This window comes from Schistocerca nitens, chromosome 4 (genome assembly GCF_023898315.1).
Source record: "Schistocerca nitens isolate TAMUIC-IGC-003100 chromosome 4, iqSchNite1.1, whole genome shotgun sequence".
In the NCBI taxonomy this organism is placed as follows: Eukaryota; Metazoa; Arthropoda; class Insecta; order Orthoptera; family Acrididae; genus Schistocerca; species Schistocerca nitens.
In genome coordinates, this window is record NC_064617.1 from 550907902 (window position 1) to 550933928 (window position 26027).

The window sequence follows — 26027 nt, forward strand, 5'->3', positions numbered from 1 at the left end:
CCAAACGAAAGCCAAATCTGATGTTTTACGCCGTTTGACCACTGTCTCAGTCTTCAACACACGTATAGGAAACGTAGTGGTGTGCTCAATTCTTGTCTTCCTCTCCCAATTTTACACCGAAATACGCGAATACACTTGCCATACGAACGATTTTATACATCAGTTTTGCCTTGCCACCATTAACTTGCCGTAAATGCATCAAAAGCAATCTGCAGACTTTTTATAGCGTCTTGACGCCATTTGGAACAGTGTATGTTTGCTTTTTAGCGTATGTCTCTCGGCAAAACGCTTTTGATCACAGAGAATACGTACGAACGCTTATGCTAACACGGGCAGATGAGATGTACATCACGAGTAATGATGAAAGTGTTGCCATCTGCAAGTTTGTAATGTCAAGGCTTCGTTTTCGTCATAAACCGACAGATGGAAGCGTTTACTACGTGTTTAAATCTTTCAGTACGTACTACTCGTACATTTGTGATTTTGACAAATTGTGATTTGAAAAAAATTCTGACATGGTCGAAGGAATAGAGGTCACTTTTTAATTCAGCGCACAACCATATACAGGAATCGAAAACCAAAACTTGACAAACGTAAATAAGGCAGCCCTATAATGTTGTGGTGGTCTTCAGTCCAGAGACTGGTTTGATGCAGCTGTCCATGCTACTCTATCCTGTGCATGCTTCTTCACCTCCAAGCAACTACCGCAGCCTAAAACCTTCTGAATCTGCTTAGTGTTCTCATGTCTTGGTCTCCCTCTAGGATTTTTACCCTCCACGCTCCCCAGTCCTGTAATACTGATCGAAAAACGAATTCGGAAATTGGTTTCCATGTAGCGTGTGGATTTTCTTGCGACCGTTGCGTGTGTTATTGATTCCATTCCTTGTAAACGTGACTTCATCAGTGAATAACGTTAATTGAGGAAGTGACCACTGTCATTTAACCAGTGACCAAATTCAAGTCATGTGGCATTGTCGCCAAGGAAGATTGTGAACATGCTGTACGTGAAATGGGTACAAGTTTTCCTCATTTAACCCTAGGACTCACTCTGGGGTCGTAAGTGACCCCAATCATCTTTACTATGGATAAAATAATATTTCTATTTCTTGTAAAAATCCAGAATTTTATGACGTTTACCACACAGTATTGTAGTTCTCTCACAAAAATTTTTAGAGCGCTTGACGCAACATTTAAATCAATAATTAACAATAACTACTGTTGGGGTTAATTATGACCCCAGATAGATTATATGTAACATTCATAGAATGTATAGATTATCAACTATCAATCTCTTCCTTAGGTATTTTGAGTTGGTAACACTGAATTCATGTGTTATTAAGGTGTTACTCAGAACTAACCTCAAACTAGAAGTTCGTTTGTTGTTGCAGTGTAATTTCAGCATGGATGGAATACGTTTTGCTCCTGGCTATAGTGTAGAACAAGCTATGGAAGACTTATTTCGTAACAGTAGTGATTCAGAAGGTAGTGACGCCGAAGATGATGGAACAGAGACACAGGTAGACCAAAGTGATGAAATTTGTTTACATGAATTAGAAGAAAATGATATTCTTGCTGAAAATGATGACAGTGGAGAAGATGAAAGTGCAATACTGGTAAGCAGGGGTCGGGATATTGCATGGAGTACAAAAGAACCATCAATTCGTAGATTTCCAATCCGCAACATTCAACGATTTTCAGCAGGTATTCCTAGTACAGTTAGTGTTAGCTGTTGACTGTTTCAGGCAGTTTATTACTAATGAATTGCTGGATATAATAGTTCAGTTCACAAATCAACGAGGAAATGAATTGAAAGTGTCTGGAAAATTAGTTGACTGGCGTGATACAGACAGATGCGAGCTTCTTTCATATTTAGGCTTGCTGATTCTGTATGGCGTACAGAAGAGCCGGGGGAAACCTATTGAAGAATTTTGGGATTCTGAATATGGCACTCCTCTATTCCATGCTACTATGTCGAGGAGGCGATATCGAGACATTCTGCGTTCACTTCGTTTTGACGACCGCATCACAAGACTTGAAAGGAAAGAGAGGACTGGAAATAAGGCTGAAGCTGTACAGGAAATATTTGATTTGTTTGCCGTGCAATGTCAAACATCATTTATACCTTCCAGCAACATTACTGTTGATGAACATCTTTGCGTATACAGAGGTCGGTGCAGTTTCAAGGTCTGCATTCCTTCAAAGCCAGGAAAGTATGGCATCAAGATATGGTGCGCAGTAGACTGTGAACATGGTTATCTGACAAATCTTCAAATGTACACTGGAAGGAGTGGTGATGTGAGAGAAGTGAATCAAGGCAAGAGAGTGGTCTTAGATTTAGTGCGTCATCGGGCTGGCAGTGGTAGGAATATTACCACCGACAATTTTTTCACGAGCTATGACCTTGGCAAAGAATTGTTGAAAATGAAGTTGACACTTGTAGGTACTCTACGTTCTACAAGAAAAAAAGTCCCAAAAGAGTTTTTGCCTTCGAAAACTAGGGAAGAATGCACTACCAGATTTGCATACAGTGGTAAAACCCTATTAGTTTCGTATGTTCCAAAAAGAAATAAGGCTGTGCTACTCCTGTCAACACAACATCAATCATTTGAAGTGCCCAAAGAAAACAACTTGAAACGAAAACCAGAAGTAGTGTTGTATTACAACTCAACAAAATCAGGTGTTGATACGCTAGATCAAATAAGCTCTTACTATTTTGTGAAAAAGGGTACAAAACGTTGGCCATTAGCAGTATTTTATGATCTTGTCGATCTAGCTGCACTCAATACCTACAGACTCTTCTGTGTTGCTGTTGAAAAAACAGAGAGACGTCTTTTTACAATGAAGTTGGCCAAAGAAATGGCAAAGCCCCAAGTGGAACGTCGTTTGAGTTTACCACAAGCAAGGAACAAGGATATTATTAGCAGTATCAAACGGTGTGGATTTGATGATCTGTTAGACAATGGACATCCGGACGTAATACCCGACAATCAGAAGAGAAAGCGAGGCAGATGCTCCATTTGCCCCCGATCAAAGGACACAAAATACAGTTCAATATGCAAAAAGTGTAACAAATTTGTTTGCAAGGAACATTCTGAAATAGTTACTACTTGCAAAATATGTGCAGATGACTATGGTACGGATTCCGGTTAGAATTATGTTTCCTGTTGAGTTGTTCATCACATTTTCTGTAAATTTGAAGCCATTGTGAAACATTTATGAGTGATACAAATTATGACTTAGAGTAATATTGTAACTTCTGATATGTAAGTACGCTGCCATATGTAATTTAATTCTACTAAGTACATACCTGTTAAAAAAGCTGTGAAATGTGTCTAAATAATAAATAAAATGTAAACAAACAGTATTAAACGACAGTACGTTGTTCTCTGAATGATTAGTACACAGAGTCAATTATATATTGATTGGGGTCATGTATGACTCCATATGGAGTACTAGGGAAATTTTAGCAGAGTGAGTCCTAGGGTTAAGGTTCAAAATAAATTTATTCATGGGAAACTGACACGTGCACATAGTTGCCGTGTGCTGGTAGTAGAACTGCGCTGGACCATTTCAACAATGAGCTGCTGTTCCTGGACAGGTTATAGAAAGTAAACAGGGAACTTGTAAGAATACCTGTTTCGCCCAGTGTGCTGAAATCTCTGGTAAGTACTCGCAAAGCGCCAACAGCATGCTTTGGACAGCAGCAATAGCACAACCGTCCCAGAAGCCGTAGACATACACGGTACCTGCATATTCTTCGTTGCTGCAGATGTTTGGATTTCAGCCAGCGAGTTTACAAACGCAGTTCGCCGATGCTTCTCGCTGACACACACTTACTCCCCGCACTATTTCCCTCAGAACACGCAACGGACAACTGTGTGCTCAACGGGCTAGTCTAACACCATAACAATATCCCGAGCAAAGAGGTTGAGATCAACGAGGTGAGTTTGGCTACAATAAAACGTCAGTGAGTTTGGGTAGGTAAGAAATAGACGTGCGCGCCACTAGCTAAAAAAATGTACACTGAATGTGTTCAATGTAAACATTCGTAATGGGGCATGTCCAAATGAAGTTTGTTGCTTCAAATGAGTTGTACTGTCATTTCCCTGTTTCTCCTGGGACAGCTAGTGTAAAGCGAGTGAACAGCGTCAGACACTGAGTGATCTCAGTGAAGAACACGAAGATGCCGCATTCTCCAGTGAGACAGCGTTATCAACACCTGTCGAAGTGGCTCTGAGCACTATGGGACAACTTCTGAGGTCATCAGTCCCCTAGAACTTAGAACTACTTAAACCTAACTAACCTAAGGACATCACACACATCCACGCCCGAGGCAGGATTCGAACCTGCGACCGTAGCGGTCGTGCGGTTCCAGGCTGTAGCGCCTAGAACCGCTCAGCCACTCCGGCCGGCCCTGTCGAAGTCTGAAAGGAAGCTCGTTGTGGGCCTCCATTTAACTGGCTGGTCGAATCGTGCAGTATCAAAATGTGTGTGGTATTCAGACGTGACAGTGACCCAGTGGACGGCATGGGAGCTTGAGGACCTGCATACTTGTAGCGAAGGCTCTGATTCACCATGTCTGACCACCACAAGGCAAGATCGACGTATAGTGCACCAAGCACATTATAGTCCCTACACATCTGCACCAGCCATCCGGAAGCAGAGAATGGCTCCATGCAACATTCAATGTCACCTCATATTGCTGGTCAGAGACTAGCAGCAGCCAGACTAGGTAACTACCGGTAACCCCACAACAGAAATGGCTGTGTTGTAGAGGTGCTATGACAGAGAAGAGTGGACTGTTTATGAATGGCGTCGCACTGCGTTCAGCGATTCTGAATTGCAGTTGTTCACTATCTGCGATGACCATCGTTGATGATTATGGCGGAGACCTAGGGGAAGTTCCAATATTCCAATACTATAGAGAGGTCCAACTGTGTTACCCCACTCCATTGGGTAAGACTTCAGGCCACGATTGGTCTTGACTGAAGAAACTCTAACGGGAGAATGATACGTTATGAACCTCCTGCGTCCTCGTTGTACCTCCTAATGCGACAGTATCGTAGTGCCATTTTTCAACAGAATAGTGCTCGTCCACATATGAGACGTGTCTTTACCAACTGTCTGTGTGGTATTGAGATACTGCTGCTAAGATAGCCAGATCTGTCCTCGATACAGCATATATGGGACCAGCTAGGTGGTCAACATCCCAGAGCCAGTACCCAGAATGTTAAGGATAAATCGCAACACGTGTGGTCCTGTTTTCCTCAGGAGAGCTCATCTTTCTCATTCGAATCAGTGATTGAACCCAGGCCAAATAGGTGCAGCGTCATACTGACAAGTGGGCTCATAATTACACATTCTCCGTCAGGCAGTATAAACCCAGGGGAGTGCGCTAGCTAGCCGCTCCTGGGATTTGTGCAGAAGAGGTGAATTAACGACAACCGTTTTGAGCCGGCCACCTTGGACATGGGTTTAGCCGACGTCCCACATGCGCCCCTGTGAATAACGGACTGGTACCCACGTCCTGCCTCACTTACACCATTCTTAAACATTTACAAAATATTCTTACGCTTGCACATGGGATAACACCAGCCGTAGGTAGATGACAACGCAAATTCCGTTTCAGATGGGACGGGGGAGGGGAGGGGGAGTGACGACATGGAGGACATTAAACCACCTCCCCCACTACCACTGCCAAATCCAGCCAGTATCATGCCGAAACCATGAAGAATTACGGCCAGGAACAAGAAGTAAATTAGGGGGCCTAAGACATTTTAGAGTGTTTCTGGAGATAAAATGAAGTACTATTTTATGTGACAAAAATGTCATTAGAGCACCAATGCCCCGCGAGTGGCCCATGAAGGTCGGAGACGGTGTTCAAACTGCTGTGTGATGCTCATTGTCTTAGTGATGTTGCTGAAAATGTCGTCCGTTTACATCAACACACAAATGAAATCTTCTAACATGCTGAAAAGAACCAGTTGCTTCATAATGGCTGCAGCTTTGACCAAAAGGGCAGCCAGCCCCTCTGGAATGTATTGGTGTCTTGTAAGACAAACACTTCATCACTTCTCATCAAAAACGCCAAAGATGTTCAGCACCGTCTCTAAAACGATATGCATCGCCCTCTGTGGCTGTAGAAAGATACACTATGACTTAAAAAAAATTTCTACTCGGTTTGATGAATGGCAGCTACCTCTATAGAAAACTGTAAGTTAATGCAAATGAGTAAGAAAAACAATCCCATAGTGTTCGAATACAGAATTAGCAGTGTGCTACGTGACAAAACCTGGTAGATTACATTTCTAGGTGTCACAATGCAAAGCTATATGAAATGGAATAAGCACGTATGAATTGTAGTGGCCTTTGGGAATGGTCGACTTTGGTTTATTGGGTGAGTCTTTGGAAACTGAGAAACTTTCGGGAACTGGTAATTGAAGTCAACTGCTGCAGAACGATTTAATTGCCTTCAGTATACATTTCACGTAAGAAACACGAATAGAAGGTAAGAGAAGTGGGAACTCTTACGGAGATTTATAAACAGTTGTTCTTCCCTCGCTCTGTCTAAGAAGGGAAATGAATGGGCCGGCCGGTGTGGCCGAGCGGTTCTAGGCGCTTCAGTCTGGAACCGCGCGACCGCTGCGCTCGCAGGTTCGAATCCTGGCTCGGGCATGCGTGAGTGTAATGTCCTTAGGTTAGTTAGGTTTGAGTAGTTCTGTTCTAGGGGACTGATGACCTCAGAAGTTAAGTCCTATAGTGCTCAAAGCCATTTGAATCATTTGAAATGAATGATAGTGGTACAAGGTATCCTCTGTCACGCACCGTATAGTGGCCTGCAGGATATGCATGTAGATGTAGATGCATGTAGATGTAAAAGGTTTTTTTGACGGTAAAGTTTACGATACAACCAAAATCACCCAAAACCGATGTCCGGCCCCGGTAGCTGAGTGGTCAGCGTGACGGAATGTCAATCCTAAGGTCCCGGGTTCGATTCCCGGCTGGGTCGGGGATTTTCTCCGCTCAGGGACTGGGTGTTGTGTTGTCCTAATCATCATTTCATCCCCATCGACGCGCAGGTCGCCGAAGTGGCGTCAAATCGAAAGACCTGCACCAGGCGAACGGTCTACCCGACGGGAGGCCCTAACCACACGACATTTCATTTCACCCAAAACCGATCACTTGTTTCTGTGTCTACTGCTACAATTGCTTACCCTCATTGTACACTGTAATGGTTGTGCGCTAGTACCTATCACGGTTGTAGAGATATGATTTATGTAACCGCCATCACATCGTTCTAGTCACCAGGATATCTATTGTCTTTTTCACGTCAGAATGATCTCTAATGTTCTCGAGCTTGCGAATAGTTTCGAATGGTAACGAATGTTCTCGAATGTTCTAGAATATTCTTGAATGTTTCACCATAGGCCGCTAGTATACTCTATCACGCTCGGCTCTCGTTACCTGGTCTTGTTACGATGTGCAGTTCAGCCGGTCGCCACAGAGCGCTGTCTGCCGGCCGATTAACGCCAGCTGCTACTGAGCGCCAGGTCTATGGCGTTAAACGCGCAGCATCTTTTAATTCAGCGATGTAGAGTTCAAAAACCTCTGTTCTTCGTAAGCATCTATTGCAAGGGAAGCTATCCGCTTCAGTACAACTGGTAAGAAATATTTACATACGAGAGCACTAAGAAGGACTCCATGGTCTTCCCCACTGTTACAACAGAAACAAGCTTCTTTTTGTAGTTCTGGCACTAATACATCTCCAAATGTTTTCTAACGAGCGAGTACAGGAGAGCGCTTGTCACAAAATCCGACACTGCATTTAACAAATTCCCGAGAGGCGTGGATGGGTAACACATGCTTTTTATTGTGATGTCACGGGCATATATCAAATCCATTAATGGAGATTTATGCGAAATGATTGAGATGAGATGTTTGCAAGCTGGAAAGGATGTTTACTTTAGTGGTTTCATTACAATGTATTCAACGACATAGGCCAATGATGAAAGTTTAACAGAATTAAGCTGCGTATCTTGAAAGCCAAGTAAAAACTCTTTCTGAAGAAGCTTAGCTTAAAATTTTCAAACTCAGACTGTATTGGTGTTTAATTGCGATTTAAAGTGGTTTAAGGAAAATTTCAATTTTGCTTTTCTAAGAAGGTAATATTGGATTATTTTCGTACTTTGTACGTGCAAAAGGCAATAAGTATTACAAAGATTTACGTCGTATTTCGCGAGAAGCAGTTAGTATGTTTACAACATGTGCAGGCAGTTGTACTTTCTATTTGTTTTAGCTTTCACTATGAGGTGGTGATGGTTTCGTACACGAATTTTTCCTTGCTGAAACTGCTGTTCTGTCCGTGGCTGTGATTGTACTCGTACACGAAGGTACCGATAATGAACCAGCTTTTCAAATTACATTCGTGCTGAAGGCCACTGTATACAGCCTACTTACAACTGTTAAGAACAAAGTGAAATCCACTATTTAGCAAATATTTTGTGCATTCGACTGTCGAGATGGTTGTAAGTTCAGTGGCTTCATAAGTTTCATTACTTGCGAATTGAGTCTCAGCTGTAGCGCTTTCCTTTTTAATGGAGTCTAGATGCGGCAGAAATTGATTCTGCAGCCATTCCAACCTCTCGTCATCACTTGAAGGTACTGCAATTCATCATCATTGTGATTATTTGTATGATGTGGTGTACTGCAGACATCATGAGCTGTGTCCCGTTTTAAAAGGAGCTCTATAAACTTTATTATAGCTCCTGAAGAAGTAAATTCCAACCATTTCTTTTGAATGAGACTATTGACTTTTAAGAAGCCTTACTGTCGGAATTACTTCTGGTCAAAATATCTCCTTCGTAGGCGTAATCATTTTCTCGAAGGCTTGTGAATGAATGAGTTTGCTAGAAAGAAAATTGACAGGTTTTATAATTTCTGAAGCTGATAGTTCGTACAACTGCTTTACGCATTTCCTAGAAACCATTCGCTCACCATCAAAGATATTTATTTCTATAAATATCTTAAATTCTTTAAAACGTGACACTGGTCGAAAACTAGAAAAAGCGGCCGTTCACAGGTTTCTGGTTATGGCAATTTAGGAGACAGTGATTTACTCTCACGCAACCTTGTTATAATTTTGTGATTAACCGTACCAAACAAAAGACCACTTCCTTCTGTTTTGTGAATCATAGACAATGTAAGCTTATGCAGCCGTGGGCCAGAGAGCTGTTCAGTGAAATACGCTGCTGCCAACCTGAACTTGGTTGTAGTCCGCTTAACATGAAGCGTAACAAACGACTGGCTAGAACACCTTTGCACACATTGTTGTGATTCGCTACCATTCTCAAGCTGCTGCATTTGCACAAATCACGTTCCTCGAAAAATGCATCGAATATTATGTCCCACTGGAGTTGTTACTCTATTGACCTCTCGTCAGTTACAAGCTATATAGCAATTCCGTCCTTTTTAGACAGAGATTACATTAGATTAGATTAGATTAGTACTTGTTCCATAGATCATGAATACGACACTTCGTAATGATGTGGAACGTGTGTGCTTAAGAAAAGGTGTCTGTACAAGATATTACATTACACAAAATATTACATGACACTTAATATTTTAATTTTAATTTTTTGTATTTTTGCGAGGCTTAGGGAAATTACCCACTTATTATATCCAAAAATTCATATAATGAGTAGAAGGAGTTGCCATTAAGAAATTCTTTTAATTTCCTTTTAAATGCTATATGGCTATCTGTCACACCTTTTATGCTATTAGGTAAGTGACCAAAGACTTTCGTGGCAGCATAATTTACCCTCTTCTGAGCCAAAGTTAGATTTAACCTTGAGTAGAGAAGATCATCCTTTCTCCTAGTGTTGTAGCCTTGTACACTGCTATTACTTTTGAATTCGTTCGGATTGTTAATAACAAATTTCATAAGTGAATATATATATTGTGAGGCTACAGTGAAGATCTCTAGCTCTTTAAATAAGTGTCTGCAGGATGATCTCGGATGAACTCCAGCAATTATTCTGATTACACGCTTTTGTGCAATGAACACTCTTTTTCTCAATGATGAGTTACCCCAGAATATGATGCCATAGGAAAGCAGAGAATGAAAATAGGCATGGTAAGCTAATTTACTCAGATGTATAACGCCAAAATTTGCAATGACTCTAATAGCATAAGTAGCTGAACTCAAACGTTTCAGCAGATCCTCATTGTGTTTTTTTCCAGTTCAACCCCTCATCAATGCATACACCTGCAAATTTTGAATATTTTACCTTAGCTACCGATTTCCGATCGAGGTCTATCAATGGTCTCATTCCATTTACTGTATGGAACTGTATATGCTGTGTTTTGTCAAAGCATAATGAGAGCCCATTTGCAGAGAACCACTTAATGATTTTCTGAAAAACATCGTTTACAACTTCACCCGTTAATTCTTGTCTGTTGGGTGTGGTAGCTATACTTTTATCATCAGCAAAAAGCACCATCTTTGCATCTTCGTGAATATACAGGGTGTTACAAAAAGGTATGGCCAAACTTTCAGGAAACATTCCTCACACACAAATAAAGAAAAGATGTTATGTGGACATGTGTCCGGAAACGCTTAATTTCCATGTTAGAGTTCATTTTATTACTTCTCTTCAAATCACATTAATCATGGAATAGAAACACACAGCAACAGAACGTACCAGCGTGACTTCAAACACTTTGTTACAGGAAATGCTCAAAATGTCCTCCGTTAGCGAGGATACATGCATCCACCCTCCGTCGCATGGAATCCCTGATGCGCTGATGCAGCCCTGGAGAATGGCGTATTGTATCACAGCCGTCCACAATACGAGCACGAAGAGTCTCTACACTCGGTACCGGGGTTGCGTAGACAAGAGCTTTCAAATGCACCTATAAATGAAAGTCAAGAAGGTTGAGGTCAGGAGAGCGTGGACGCCGTGGAATTGGTCCGCCTCTACCAATCCATCAGTCACCGAATCTGTTGTTGAGAAGCGTACGAACACTTCATCTGAAATGTGTAGGAGCTCCATCGTGCATGAACCACATGTTGAGTCGTACTTGTAAAGGCACATGTTCTAGCAGCACAGGTAGAGAGAGTATCCCGTATGAAAACGTGCTCCATTGAGAGTAGGTGGAAGAACATGGGGCCTAATAACGACATCACCAACAATGCCTGCCCAAACGTTCACAGAAAATCTGTGTTGATATCGTGATTGCACAATTGCATTCGGATTCTCGTCAGCCCACACATGTTGATTGTGAAAATTTACAATTTGATCACGTTGGAATGAAGCCTCATACGTAAAGATGACTTTTGTACTGAAATGAGGATTGACACATTGTTGGATGAAGCATTCGCAGAAGTGTACCCGTGGAGGCCAATCAGCTGCTGATAGTGCCTGCACACGCTGTACATAGTACGGAAACAACTGGTTCTCCCGTAGCACTCTCTATACAGTGACATGGTCAACGTTACCTTGTATAGCAGCAACTTCTCTGACGCTGACATTAGGGTTACCGTCAACTGCACGAATAATTGCCTCGTCCACTGCTGGTGTCCTCGTCGTTCTAGGTCTTCCCCAGTCGCGAGTCATAGGCTGGAATGTTCCGTGCTCCCTAAGACGCCGATCAATTGCTTCGAACGTCTTCCTGTGGGGACACCTTCGTTCTGGAAATCTGTCTCGATACAAAGGTACCACGCCACGGCTATTGCCCCGTGCTAATCCATACATCAAATGGGCATCTGGCAACTCCGCATTTGTAAACATTGCACTGACTGCAAAACCACGTTCGTGATGAACACTAACCTGTTGATGCTACGTACTGATGTGCTTGATGCTAGTACTGTAGAGCAATGAGTCGCATGTCAACACAAGCACCGAAGTCAACGTTACCTTCCTTCAATTGGGCCAACTGGCGGTGAATCGAGGAAGTACTGTACATACTGACGAAACTAAAATGAGCTCTAACATGGAAATCAAGCGTTTCCGGACACACGTCCACATAACATCTTTTCTTTATTTGTGTGTGAGGAATGTTTCCTGAAAGTTTGGCCGTACCTTTTTGTAACAACCTGTAGAATGGCAAGACATTAATATATATTAAGAACAGCAGATCACCCAAGACCGAAACTTGCAGCACCCCATTCTTGATTGTTCCCCAGTTTGAGAAGTCACCAGCTTTTTGCATGTTATGTGAACTGCTTATTTCAACATTCTGCACTCTTCCAGTTAGGTATGATTTAAACCATCGGAGCACTGTCCCATTCATACCACAGTACTTGAGCATATATAGAAGTATTCCATGATTTACACAATCAAAAGCCTTTGATAGATCACAAAAAATTCCAACGGGTGTCTTCCGGTTCTTCAGAGCATTTAATATTTCATTAGTGAAAGTATATATAGCATTTTACGTTGAAAAACCCTTTTGGAAACCAAACTGACATTTTGTTAAAACTTTATTTTAACAAAGGTGTGAAACTACTCTTCAATACATTAAATTTTCTAAAATTTTGGGTAAGACAGAAGAGAGATTGGGCGGTAGTTGTTGAAATCAGACGTATCCCCTTTTTTATGCAGTGGTTTAACAATGGCATACATCAGTCTATCCGGGAACATACCCTGCTTCAGAGAGCTATTACATATGTGGCTAAGAGTCCCAGTTATTCCTTGGGAACAAGCTTTTATTATCCTGCTGGAAATGCCATCAATTCCATGTGAGCTTTTATTCTTGAGAGAGTTTATTATCTTCCTAATTTCAGCAGGAGAGGTGGATGGAATTTCAATTGTATCAAATGGTGTGGGTAAGGCCTCTTCCATTAAATGCCTTGCTTCTTCTAATAAATATTTAGATCCTATTTTCTCTACAACATTTAAAAAATGATTATTCAAAATGTTGTCGACTTCCGGCTTGTTGTTTATCAAGTTTCCATTTGCTTTGATGGTGATGCCATCATCCTGTACTCTTGGTTGCCCTGTCTCCCTTGTAATAATATTCCAAATTGTTTTGATTTTGTTATCAGAGGTATTAATCTCAGACATGATGCACATGCTTCTGGACTTTTTAATAACATTTCGTAATGTAGCACAGTAGTTTTTATAATATTTGGCTGTTTCTGGGTCATTACTCTTTCTTGTTGTTAGATAAAGTTCCCTTTTGTTGGTACAAGATATTTTTATTCCTTTAATAAGACAAGGTTTTTTGCATGGTTTCTTATAATTTGATTTAACTCCTTTAGTGGGGAAACAGTTTTCAAATTCCCTTACAAGTGTATCATGAAGTAAGTTATATTTTAAATTAGCATCGGGTTCCTTGTACACCTCATCCCAGTCTAATTGCTGAAAATTTTCTCTGAAATTTCGAATTGTTGAGTCATTAATTGAACGCACGACTTTGGAGGGTAGTTTTGAATTACTGAATGGAGCTATGTCATATACTGTAACTAGCTGAGCATCATGATCAGAAAGCCCATTCTCAACAGGACAAGAATTTATGTTTTTAAACCTGGCTTGGTCTATAAAAGTGTTATCTATCAATGTGCTGCTGTCCTTTACTACCCGAGTAGGGAAATTAATGACAGATATCAAACTGAAAGAACCGAGCAAGACTTCCAGGTCATTCTTCCTATTACACTCTTTCAGCGAATCAACATTGAAGTCCCCACAAATAATAATTTGCTTTCCCCTATCTGACGGATAGCACAACAAGGCATTCAAGTTTTCCAGGAATAAATAAAAGTTCCCTGAAGGGGACCTATATACTGTTACAATTATAATAGAGCCCTCCTTCAGTTTAAGTTGACAGGCACATGCTTCTATATGTTGCTCTAGACAAAACGTTGTTGTATCTAAGTTTTCTACACAGTGATAACTTTTGACATATATGGCAACTCCCCCTCTCACCTTATTCTCTCTACTCCTATGTGCAGCTAGTTTATAACCACTGATATTTTACCTTTTCCATATCAGACACAATGTGATGCTCAGACAGGCATAGTATATCTATTACATTATCAGATTCAATGTCATCTAAACAAACCAGGAGCTCATCTACTTTATTCTTCAATCGCGGAATATTTTGGTGAAAAATGGTAACATTATTTTTTACTTTACTTTTGTGAGAATCTACTTTTTTCTTTAATCCACCAATATTTTGGTTAAATATGGTAACATCATTATTTTGTGAGTTTTGGACCTCTTTAGCACCTGCCTGCCTGAATGTCTCATTGGACACTGATATTAGTCTAAAAAAGAGGTACGTCCTTGAGTACTAGTGTCCCCCTTATGGATTTCGCTAACAACCCTGCCAGTTTACCCTTCCCTTTCCTATTGAGGTGTAGCTATCTTCTGCTTCCAGTCTTGACTGTATCAAATTTTACCAACAAAACGAGAAATAGTACAGCTGCTGGGTAACTTCACCATAAAATCTCTGTTGTATTTGTTACGTTTGACAGAAGAGTACTGCAAATGAGGCACTGTTTTATTACTTCCCCACTCCAGCGAGGCGATTTTCTATTACTATTTTTCATTTGCACCCGCGAGAATTCTATTTTAAACGTCTTAGTTTCTTCTGGTGTTAATGTTTACAGGTTTATGTAAAAGGTGTTATTTTTATACTCTGCAAATCGTTCTGACATCATGTAAATGTTACCTTGCTGGCTCTTAGTTTGTCGTTTTGTCTGCATGACTCAGTTTTTTTTTATCTTAGTTCTTTTTATAATGCTTTTATTTTGGAAAGCACGTCGTCTTCTGTTTGAACCGCAGCTCCTGTGAATAAATTTTATATAACGATAGCGCTGGTTTCTTGTGCAGGACTTTCGCTTCTTTGACGTTTATGGCACACGTTATTATTCGGATATTGCTTTTCAATTTGACCCCTAGATAATGCTGTGACCAGCACTTTATGGAGAAGATAATTCGTACGTCTGCTGGAAATACAACCTGTTCTCAGAATCTGTCTCCTGGAACCAGATTTTTAGTATGTCTCGGTAAAAAGTTGACTGCACACTACTAAAGCGCTTGACATTGTATTTGGTGTAAAGTTATTTCGAGATATCACTCATAACCATGCTTTTCTTAGGTCATTCTCAATTGGCAATACGTGATAACTTACGCCACTAACTTTCCTTTTCCCTACTTACTGAACGGTACACAACGGTAAGGCATCCGTAAGAAATAATGAGCGTATTTCAGACCATTAAATATCGTTGAAACGTAGTATGAATGAACTTTTATGGTAAATTTTCAGAATATCAGCAACACGCACACAGTAGTGCAAATGCAAGTACTACAGTAACAATTTCAGCATGAACTGCTTTCTGTAATTACTACCTCTTTAAAAGCTGACTGCAGTTGATCTTCAGACACAATAAATCCACAAAACCATATATTACTTATTCACTATTTGTAGTCTACACAAGCACGTGTGAGTTTAACACCAAGAATTCCACACTCCAAGAGTGCCCGGACATAGCCAACTAGCATACCAGCATGCAGGCTGTGAGCTGGGGAACAGTCGATGCATGGGGCCACTTGCGTGAGAAGTTGCAAACTCCATGAGCTCGCTCAGCCCCATTTCATCCCGCAAAGTGCCGAGGCTGTTGGAGCACACTAGCAGGCTATGGTACGCCTAAAATACAATATGGAATTAGAACATAGCACATTGATCCGAACTCCCGCAAATCTTCTTAACCGATGACTTTTGCAATTTAGTGAAGTCAAATGAACAATTTATAACACATCCTTTGGGTATGTGATACATTAGATGATACTACTGTTTCCCCCAAGTCCATTAATTAAAACACAAATATTGCACTGAGTGAACATATCGGAACACGGATAATGACGGGTACTATGAACAATAGTTATTGTTTAGTAGACGCCGAACAGTATGATTTATTTTCGAAAACACAGCGCATAGCAAATACTTCGAAATATGAGTTAATTGTTGAGATTCCGTGTGCCACTAAACGACATTCATCTCTTCACACCGAAACTCTGAACTGAACAGACGCAGTGTGAATAATCGTGTTACAAACAACAACTTCAACCGTACAGCGCCAACCCGCGCATATACTTCACCCGACCGCCGGCTCGACTCCTCCATTCCATTCTCGGCCTGTCAACTGCTGCGAAGCGCAGGCGCCCACCACCAACAATTAGACGTTATTCAAAACTTTGTCTAAGGGTAGCAATTACTTTGGAATTCCACCTCGGCGATAACAGAAATAGCAGTAACATAGTCTCTGTGTGAAGGCAGTTTTGTAAATTGACTGTTAAATATTACTGATAATAGCAAATGACATTTGACGATATAAGAGCCTCACCAACTCATCGGAAAAGTGAATTCACATAGAAACCACTTAAGCAACAAAAGGTAACGTCGTTCAACAAACCAGTTAGTGAATACAGTATAGTATGTCATCGGAAGAAAAAGTATTGAAATCCATTGATTCTGTGATGAACAAAAATGTGTGAACTATCCAAAAGAATTCCTAGATTTCTACATTTTTTCCCGTAGTCCCTCGTAAAAAAGTTTCTACACAAAAAAGTAGTTTTGATTGGAGAAGGAAACGACAAGTCCGCAACCATTCCACGAATGTGGCTCATTTACTGGCAGTCAACACATTCAACGTCTGAATAGACAGGACACAGTAATAAAAACAATAACTTTACGGCAGCTTTACTCTTACAAATCATACCAAAGTACAATTATTGGCGCACCATTTACCTCTACCGCAATATAATACAAAGATCTACACTCCCTAGTAACCTTATGTGATGACTTACCTGATCTCTAGTTCTTGTTCCTTACCTCAACATCATAAAAATACGTCATTTTGGCATCTCTTTGCTTTATTAGACCTCTCACATTTATTTTGTTGTGCCAATTTTTTTGGCGTGACAAGCAACAGATACAAATAGATTAGAAGCATCTTTACCTAACCAAAATCCTGAATGATGGAAAAAGGCATATCATATCATTCCATACTTATGTAAATTGTACATGATTATTTCCTCTTTTTTGTTATGTAGTAACGTATTTCCTTTCATACTGTTCCGATTGAGCAAAACATGGAGATTCTTTCTCTAAAAGTTTCCTTACCTCGAGTACTACCTGGTGTACAGATCGTCTTCCTGGGAACAGTATATACAATTTAAATATACATATTAATTTTGGTGAACTCGTTTTCCTACATGAAAATGGGGTGCAAAAATATATAAAAGAAACGTAATCGGACAGCATCCCTTTGCTGTTGTGCACACATCAGACAAAACTCATCATTAACGGCACTCCCTCGGCTCCTGCAAAACTCTCATATTGGTGCTCTCTTGTCAGCAAAAATATAAAAATACAACGGTCATTACGTTTCCGCAACTGATTCATACTCAAAAAACGTACACAAAACCATCCTTGATGGCATATTCATTCTCCACAAACTATACGGCTGCAATTACCAGATCATTGTGCAGTACATCCAAAGCTGTAGTAAAATTCTATCATGATTACTCTAACGTATCCTTTTCCTTCGTGAAGGATCTTTTTACCTTTACCCACGATCCTTTACGTTATGAAGTGGAATCATTGCATAAACTCAGCTTTTCAATAAGGTACCATGGCTTAACAAAGACATCTTTGGCAACTCCACAATAGTATGGCTTACGTTAATTCCGAAACACAGCAGGTATAAATTCTTTTAATATGGAACCACTACACAGCGAACAGAATTGGCAATATTTATACTATTTTGTTGAGCTTAACTTTCTTTATTTTGACAGATCTGAAACCAATACACATTTCTCATTATGCCCTACTGGGAGAACTATCTTCTGTTCCTCGTGGGAGTTTCCTCATTAACCGCATTCCGGCGTAGATCTGGTCCAAGTATTCCGACTTCATCTTGTCGCCCGTCATTGCGACGATCATTTCTGTTGTTCCGATCTGCGTGACTTTGCCTGTCTTCAGACTGGCATGGTTGGTTTCAAGAATAAGTTTCGGTTTCATAGATTCCTGTTTTTACTGGGACAATTTCTGTCTCGCGAGGCTGGATTTCTGGAACCATTGCATGGCTGTTCATGACCAGTTTGCAACAAGTGTAAAGCTCTCTCCTCATTTGACCCAGCTCACTCAAGACGCCCTGCAAGAACTATCTCCCTTTGGATCGTATTTGCCAGCTTGGTTTGACAAATCCTTATCATTTCATTCTGATCGAGAAAATGGGTTCTCCACACCATCTCTCTACAGTACTGGGTGGGATTGATAAAAGCCAAAATCGCATAGTGCTCTATCATGACAATGCCATGCTTAACTCTCCTTTTTTTTGCTGACCTAAAAACTTTTGCAAAAACGTTCGTTTCAATTCGTCGAACGTCCGCATTGACCAGCTACTAAAGCATCGTAGCAGCCTTTTCTTCTCGGATATGCGAGCATACAAAATGAATTTTGTAGTTCTCTGGCCACACTCTCGGTAAGCCAGTTAGAAACTGAGCACTCCAATGCCTGTGATATAAATGATTCTACTTATCAGGAAACGACACAACCCTTTGCACTGATATGAAGTAATTCCTGATTTCGCCTCCGGTACTTTGTATATTCGATGCTGCTGATGAATGTAAATTTCCTTGTAGCGGAGCAAGTATTCCAGGGATAAGGCAGAGCGTCTCCGTCACCTTTTGTTTGCTTACTTCGGCACGCACCGTGTCACGGTTTTGCGCGTTGCTGCCCGCAGTTTTGTTTCACTCCTTATCTTAACGTAACTCGACGAATGGTTCCCCGTTCCATCTGTTAATGTCTGCCTCAATCTCTTCAAATTTTAGGAGACTTATGATCTCTTCCTGATCTCTCAAATTTACCAGAACTGTTTTGTTAGTACCTGTTTCTTCACACGCAGCTAATTTGTCTGAAACTTCATTTTCCATTCTTTTAAAGTGTCTACATCTTTTTGTATGGTATCGGTAGTACTCGTTATCACCTTTGCAGCTCCACTGACGCACCTTTCTACGATTTCTTTCCTCTTTTCTTGGACATTTCTTACTTTGGACTCTATTTCCTCACCCAGCATCCTGATGAGATCTCCACAGCTTTTGCTATGATCAGTAAACTACTGCTATACCTTGGTGAATCTGGCATCTTGTGCCTTAAGACGTACATGTGTAGCGACGTATTCTATTTATTCCTATTTCGAAGATGTTACTAAATACTTGTCTTCCTTATTATTGAAAGATAGAATCAGAGCATGCACTTCTAAAAAAATATAATTTTGTGGTATGCTAAATTGAAGTTAAATTTTGACTACGAACAATCAAAAGGTCGGAAATTCGAAAAATCCTAGAGATGTTGCTATAATGTGTGAGGTGACGTGGATGTCATTGTGCGCGAGCTGAGGTTGTAGTTGTGCATACCCATAAGACGCAAAACTAAAGTGCCCACGACTGGAGAACGGAATGAAGCTCCCTATGCAACCATTTGAGTTTACTTTTGAAAGGTAATGAGACAAGTCGTGGAACAGTTAACGTCTCCCTCAGGGGCTCTGCATTCGTTTGCTGGGTACGGGCTTGGAGATCCCGGCGTTTCTGACTGGAGGGCTGGTAAGGGACCCACTCACTTGTCATCGTAAGCACTGGGCATACTTCAGCGACCAGCATGCCGTGCGGCGGTGGAACATTGTGTGTCAAAGGGGAATTGGGATCTCGGATTGTCCGCCTGGATCGCAAGAATGGTAAAAATCCTTATAAAAACCCATGGTGGTTTAAGTGGAATAGTCGTTAGTGGGCAGTTTCCACGGAACCTACAACACCTCGTATAAGGCCTACAAAGGCACATGGGGCTCTGTCTAGGCGGACTCTTCTTTCCCTAGCTACTCGTGGGACCAAGATGGATCTTTCGAAATTTTCTCTTCCTCCTCCTAGCCAAAAGGGTAAGCCACTGGTAGGTACCAACAACCAGCCAAACAAGAGGGCTGATGTAGCAAGTCATCCTGTTTCAGAAATTATTCAGAGTGAAACCATTTACAGTAACAGAATGCGTGCTGCTGGCCAGAATGTGGTCTTAACAGTCAAGCAGAAGGAATGTAATTTTGAGAAGGTTTCACTCTTCCATATCCAAAAAGGTTTAGTGGGAATCTATTGTTTTTTAAAATCAGTAAAGCGCTTGAGCAATGGGACACTGTTAGTGGAAACGTCTAACTCGCAGCATGCAGCTAACCTCCAAAAAGCTAGATGCCATGAGGAATATGCAACAGAAAGTGAACTGCACAACATCTTGAACTACAGCAAAAGTTTTGTGACCTGTAGGGATGTAGTTGACAATCCCAAGAAGGGACTGAAAGATGAACGGACTCCAGAAGGTACAGTCGATGAGCAAAATATAAGGAAGAGTGTGGATGGGGATCTTGTAAAACCAGTCTTCTTTATCGTGACATTCAGCAGCAAGGAACTTCCTGAGCATCATAAGATAGGTCTCCTTCGTCTTAGAGTGTGGTCTTATGTCCACAATCCAATGTGCTTTTTCAAATGCCAGCGCTTTGGGCATATTAGTGTTGGGTGTCATGGAAACACCACTTGTGGCAAATGTGGTAAAGCTTTCCATGAAGGAGTCGCTTGTTCATATCCCTTGGAGTGTTTGAATCGCTCTGGGCTCACTCTTTCATGAGCTGGAACTGCAGCATATATCTTGAAGAATGAAAGATGCAAGAGCTTAAGTCTACAAAGTGCAGCGCATATAATGAGGTCAAAAACACGTATGAAGCTATGCTTCCCCATAGTCTGTTACCTCCTTTGCTTTGGTACTTAAAGAACAGTGCAGAAAATCGATCTGATGCGGAAATTGCTAATGACAGCACTAGTGCCTGCGATGCTGCAGTCATTTCGTAGCTTGTCCCTTCCCCAGAACATCAGAAAAGGCCATGGTTTCCGAATTTTTGCAGAACACCCTACTCCTCCAAAGCTTCAGTCGGGTCTACTGTCCGGCGCTGCCACTACCATATCGGCGGTTGTGACTCCGAATCCTCCTCAAGCCAAGTCGAAGACGAAGAATCGCCCACTGACGGAGACACGAAGTTCACAGTCCAAAGATGTTGATGTCATTCTCTCAGACACGTCTCCGAACTCTTTTTCACAGGCGATAGACCTTGATGTTGGATTGGGGGCGATCACTTGATTGGGCCTCCACTCATTGTGGACTTCCCACCATGGCAAAAAATCAGGATGAAAAAGCTACACCCATAGAGATGGCTCGAATCCTACAGTGTAACATTAATGTAATCAGGACATATTGTGGAACTGAAAGTCCTAGCACAGGCACATCGCCTGTGTTACATTTACATTTTAAAGCCACTGATGCCCCTACACTAAGAGACTACGTCCATGACCAAAAGGATGACCTGTCTGGGGACAGAGCCAAGGGATGAATTGCGGTGTTTGTTTCTAACACACATCACTCCTCTACTCTCCCCTACTGACTTGCAAACAGTAGCTGTTGCTTTTCATGTGGGTCATAAGATCACTAACTGCTCGCTGTACTGGCCTCCACGGGACAGAATAAAGTCTGAAGCTCTCACGGGTCTTATTACACTACTACCCTGCCCATTTCTCTGCATGGGTGACTTCGATGCCCTTTGTGTGTTACGATGATACTTGAACTGTACTTGCGATATGGGCCGAGTCTTGGAGAACTACAGGATGTCTCAAAAGATTTGCATCGTCAATACAGGCAGTTCCACTCGCTTCTCCGTTACTGCTGGGTCGTCCTCAGCCATCAACATCTCTTTCTGGTTTCCAGCGCTTGTAGAGTCACCTCAGTGGGAATCAACTGATGAACTTCATTCCAGTGATTGCTTCCCACAATGAATCCTCCTACTGGACAGGGGATTACTTGAACAGACGCCACCAAAATGGATGATCAGGAGGCGTAACACATTTTAGTCAAGTGGCTGTGTCTGGACACCTTAACAGCATCAGGAATGAGTGGACCACATCACACGAGTGATCCATCATACGGGTGAATTATCGATGCCAAAGTCCTCAAGTCATCTTAGGAGGCGACCTGTTCCTTGGTGGACCGAACAGTGAAGTTCAGCGTTCCGGGAAAGGTATGTGATTTACGTACTGCTTAGAAACAGACAGCCTCACAGCAGTTTGGGACGTGAGGGCCAAGGCCCAATATGTAGTTATGGACAGCAAGAAAAGCTCATGACAAACGTTCCTGGTCTCCATCAACTGTCCCACTTGTTTTACAAAAGTATGGGAAGCATCAGGAGGATTTCTGGTAAACGCAGTAATTTGCCAATAGCAGCATCGGTGAAACAGGTTCGTCTCCACCCAGAGACAGCTCTAAGACAATGACAGAGCATTTTGCAGCGACTACTGGTGGTGCCGCCCAGGATCCGGCGTTTCGCCACTACTGTGTAGAGAGAACAAGTTGGAATTCAGAGCCCACAATTCTGAGTCTCAAAACTGCCCTTTCTCCAGTTTGGAACTGGAATCAACACTTTCTGAGACTTCTGATACTGCGACAGGTCAAGACCAAATACAGTACTTCATGATTCGACTTTTAACAAGAGCATCAGAGGAAAACCAAATCGCATGTTTTAATTATTTATAACAGACAGGTATCTTTCGTAACTTGTGGATAGAGGCAATTCTGATACCTTTCTTCAAACTGGGAAAGGATCGCACATGTCCCATTAGTTACCAGATCGTCTCATTGATGAACTTTATGGGAAACACCCTCGAGCAAATGATTGAGATTACATTAGATTAGATGTACTTTTCATTATACACTCCTGGAAATTGAAATAAGAACACCGTGAATTCATTGTCCCACGAAGGGGAAACTTTATTGACACATTCCTGGGGTCAGATACATCACATGATCACACTGACAGAACCACAGGCACATAGACACAGGCAACAGAGCATGCACAATGTCGGCACTAGTACAGTGTATATCCACCTTTCGCAGCAATGCAGGCTGCTATTCTCCCATGGAGACGATCGTAGAGATGCCGGATGTAGTCCTGTGGAACGGCTTGCCATGCCATTTCCACCTGGCGCCTCAGTTGGACCAGCGTTCGTGCTGGACGTGCAGACCGCGTGAGACGACGCTTCATCCAGTTCCAAACATGCTCAATGGGGGACAGATCCGGTGATCTTGCTGGACAGGGTAGTTGACGTACACCTTCTAGAGCACGTTGGGTGGCACGGGATACATGCGGACGTGCATTGTCCTGTTGGAACAGCAAGTTCCCTTGCCGGTCTAGGAATGGTAGAACGATGGGTTCGATGACGCTTTGGATGTACCGTGCACTATTCAGTGTCCCCTCGACGATCACCAGTGGTGTACGGCCAGTGTAGGAGATCGCTCCCCACACCATGATGCCGGGTGTTGGCCCTGTGTGCCTCGGTCGTATGCAGTCCTGATTGTGGCGCTCACCTGCATGGCGCCAAACACGCATACGACCATCATTGGCACCAAGGCAGAAGCGACTGTCATCGCTGAAGACGACACGTCTCCATTCGTCCCTCCATTCACGCCTGTCGCGACACCACTGGAGGCGGGCTGCACGATGTTGGGGCGTGAGCGGAAGACGGCCTAACGGTGTGCGGGACCGTAGCCCAGCTTCATGGAGACGGTTGCGAATGGTCCTCGCCGATACCCCAGGAGCAACAGTGTCCCTAATTTGCTGGGAAGTGGCGGTGCGGTCCCCTACGGCACTGCGTAGGATCCTACGGTCTTGGCGTGCATCCGTGCGTCGCTGCGGTCCGGTCCCAGGTCGACGGGCACGTGCACCTTCCGCCGACCACTGGCGACAACATCGATGTACTGTGGAGACCTCACGCCCCACGTGTTGAGCAATTCGGCGGTACGTCCACCCGGCCTCCCGCATGCCCACTATACGCCCTCGCTCAAAGTCCGTCAACTGCACATACGGTTCACGTCCACGCTGTCGCGGCATGCTACCAGTGTTAAAGACTGCGATGGAGCTCCGTATGCCACGGCAAACTGGCTGACACTGACGGCGGCGGTGCACAAATGCTGCGCAGCTAGCGCCATTCGACGGCCAACACCGCGGTTCCTGGTGTGTCCGCTGTGCCGTGCGTGTGATCATTGCTTGTACAGCCCTCTCGCAGTGTCCGGAGCAAGTATGGTGGGTCTGACACACCGGTGTCAATGTGTTCTTTTTTCCATTTCCAGGAGTGTAATTGATTTATAGTGACAAGATCCTTTGGGATATGGAACATGTCAGAAAACTAAAATATACAAGAAATTTTTACAAAATAAGATCAGATACATTGTTGTACATTCCACAGATCTCATATGGATTTGCAATTGTGGATGTGGAAACGGTCAAAATAACAAAATCTTAAACATATTTACGTTTAAAAGGATATAAAACTTCTCACCAAATATTAAATGTTCAGTATTTATGTTCATATGATAATTATTAGACTATTATAGCTACACACTTATTTACACTGATCACATTGATGTACAAAACTTGTATAGAAGTCAAATTGTATACAATATTACATTATATGATATTATTAATAACATACAATCATCTGTCGGTTCTGCTAAGAAATTCATCAGTGGAGTAGAAAGAGTTGACAGCCAATAAAACCTTTAGAATCTTCTGAAACTGAGCTTTATTATTAGTCAAACAATTTGTACCTGCTGGCATGTTATTGGAAATGTGTATTGCTTGATAGTAGACCCCTCCCGAACAAAAGTGACTGACTTTAAATCTTTGTGCAAGTTATTCTTATTTCTAGGCTTGATTCCATGAACTGAGCTGTTGGTTTCTAAAAATGATTTATTTTTAATGACATATTTCGTTACGGAATCTTGGGCATACTACATGTTATTGGTTCTCAGATGGATGATGCCCAATTGTTTAATACACGTGCCTTTCCTATTGACACTCATGTCAAATATATAAAAGGTGGCGCAAAAGTCACTGGACAGTTGGTTAAAAGAAAGTTGGTTAGTTAATATATTTAGTTCCTTAGGTAGCTCTTTGGAGGAAGTTATTGAGTTCACACTACAAATAATTCGTATTGCACGTATTCAGGATCAGAAAAATGTAGTCTGGCTTGATCAGTTACCTCAGAAAATAATCCCATATGACATTATGGATGGAAATCAAGCATAGTTGTCTAGCTTCTTTATTTTTATGACACCTACGTCTGACAACACTTCCGTAGCAAGTAGAGAATTGTTTACAGGCATCAGAAATTTTGTGGTATGCTCTTGCCAGTTAAATTTATTATGAAGCTGTAAGCCCAAGAGTTTAGCACTGTCAACTTCTGCTATTTGCTTGTCGTTATATATTAGGCATGTGTTGGACGAAAAATTTACAATTTCTGAACTACGTGTAGTGGGTCTTTTCAAAGTTTGGTGAAAGAGAATTGGCTGGGAACCATTTATTAACGTCTATGAAAATTTCATTAGCTGCCATTCCTTAGATGTACTTGATTTACTGTTTATTGTAATGTTTGTATCATTTGTAAGGAAAACAAACTTGATATGTGGTAATGTTAGCGATAAAATGTCATTGTTATACACAAGAAAAAGTAAGGGCTTTAAGACGGAACCTTTTGGGACACTACATGTTATTAGTTCTCAGATGGATGATGTCCCATTGTTTAATACACGTCTCTTTCCTATTGACACTCTTGTCGAAGATATACAAGGTGGCGCAAAAGCCACAGCACAGTTGGTTAAAAGAAAACAGTAGGAAATTCAAACCTGTTAAGTTGTTACTGCCAAACGGTGATAATTATACCTTGTCCAGTTGGTGTACAATGCAATGACAAACAAAACAAATAGAATAATCAGACTGGCGAATTGTTGAAAGCGTGATCCGCGAAACGTGTTTACAGCTGTAGTTTTCCGAACTGTCACGATGTTACGGAAAGAAAAAAGGATTTTCAGGTTAAAAGTATTTTAAAAATTGGTGACACTGCAATTGTTAATGAATGGGGAAGAAACTTTAGATCAAAACC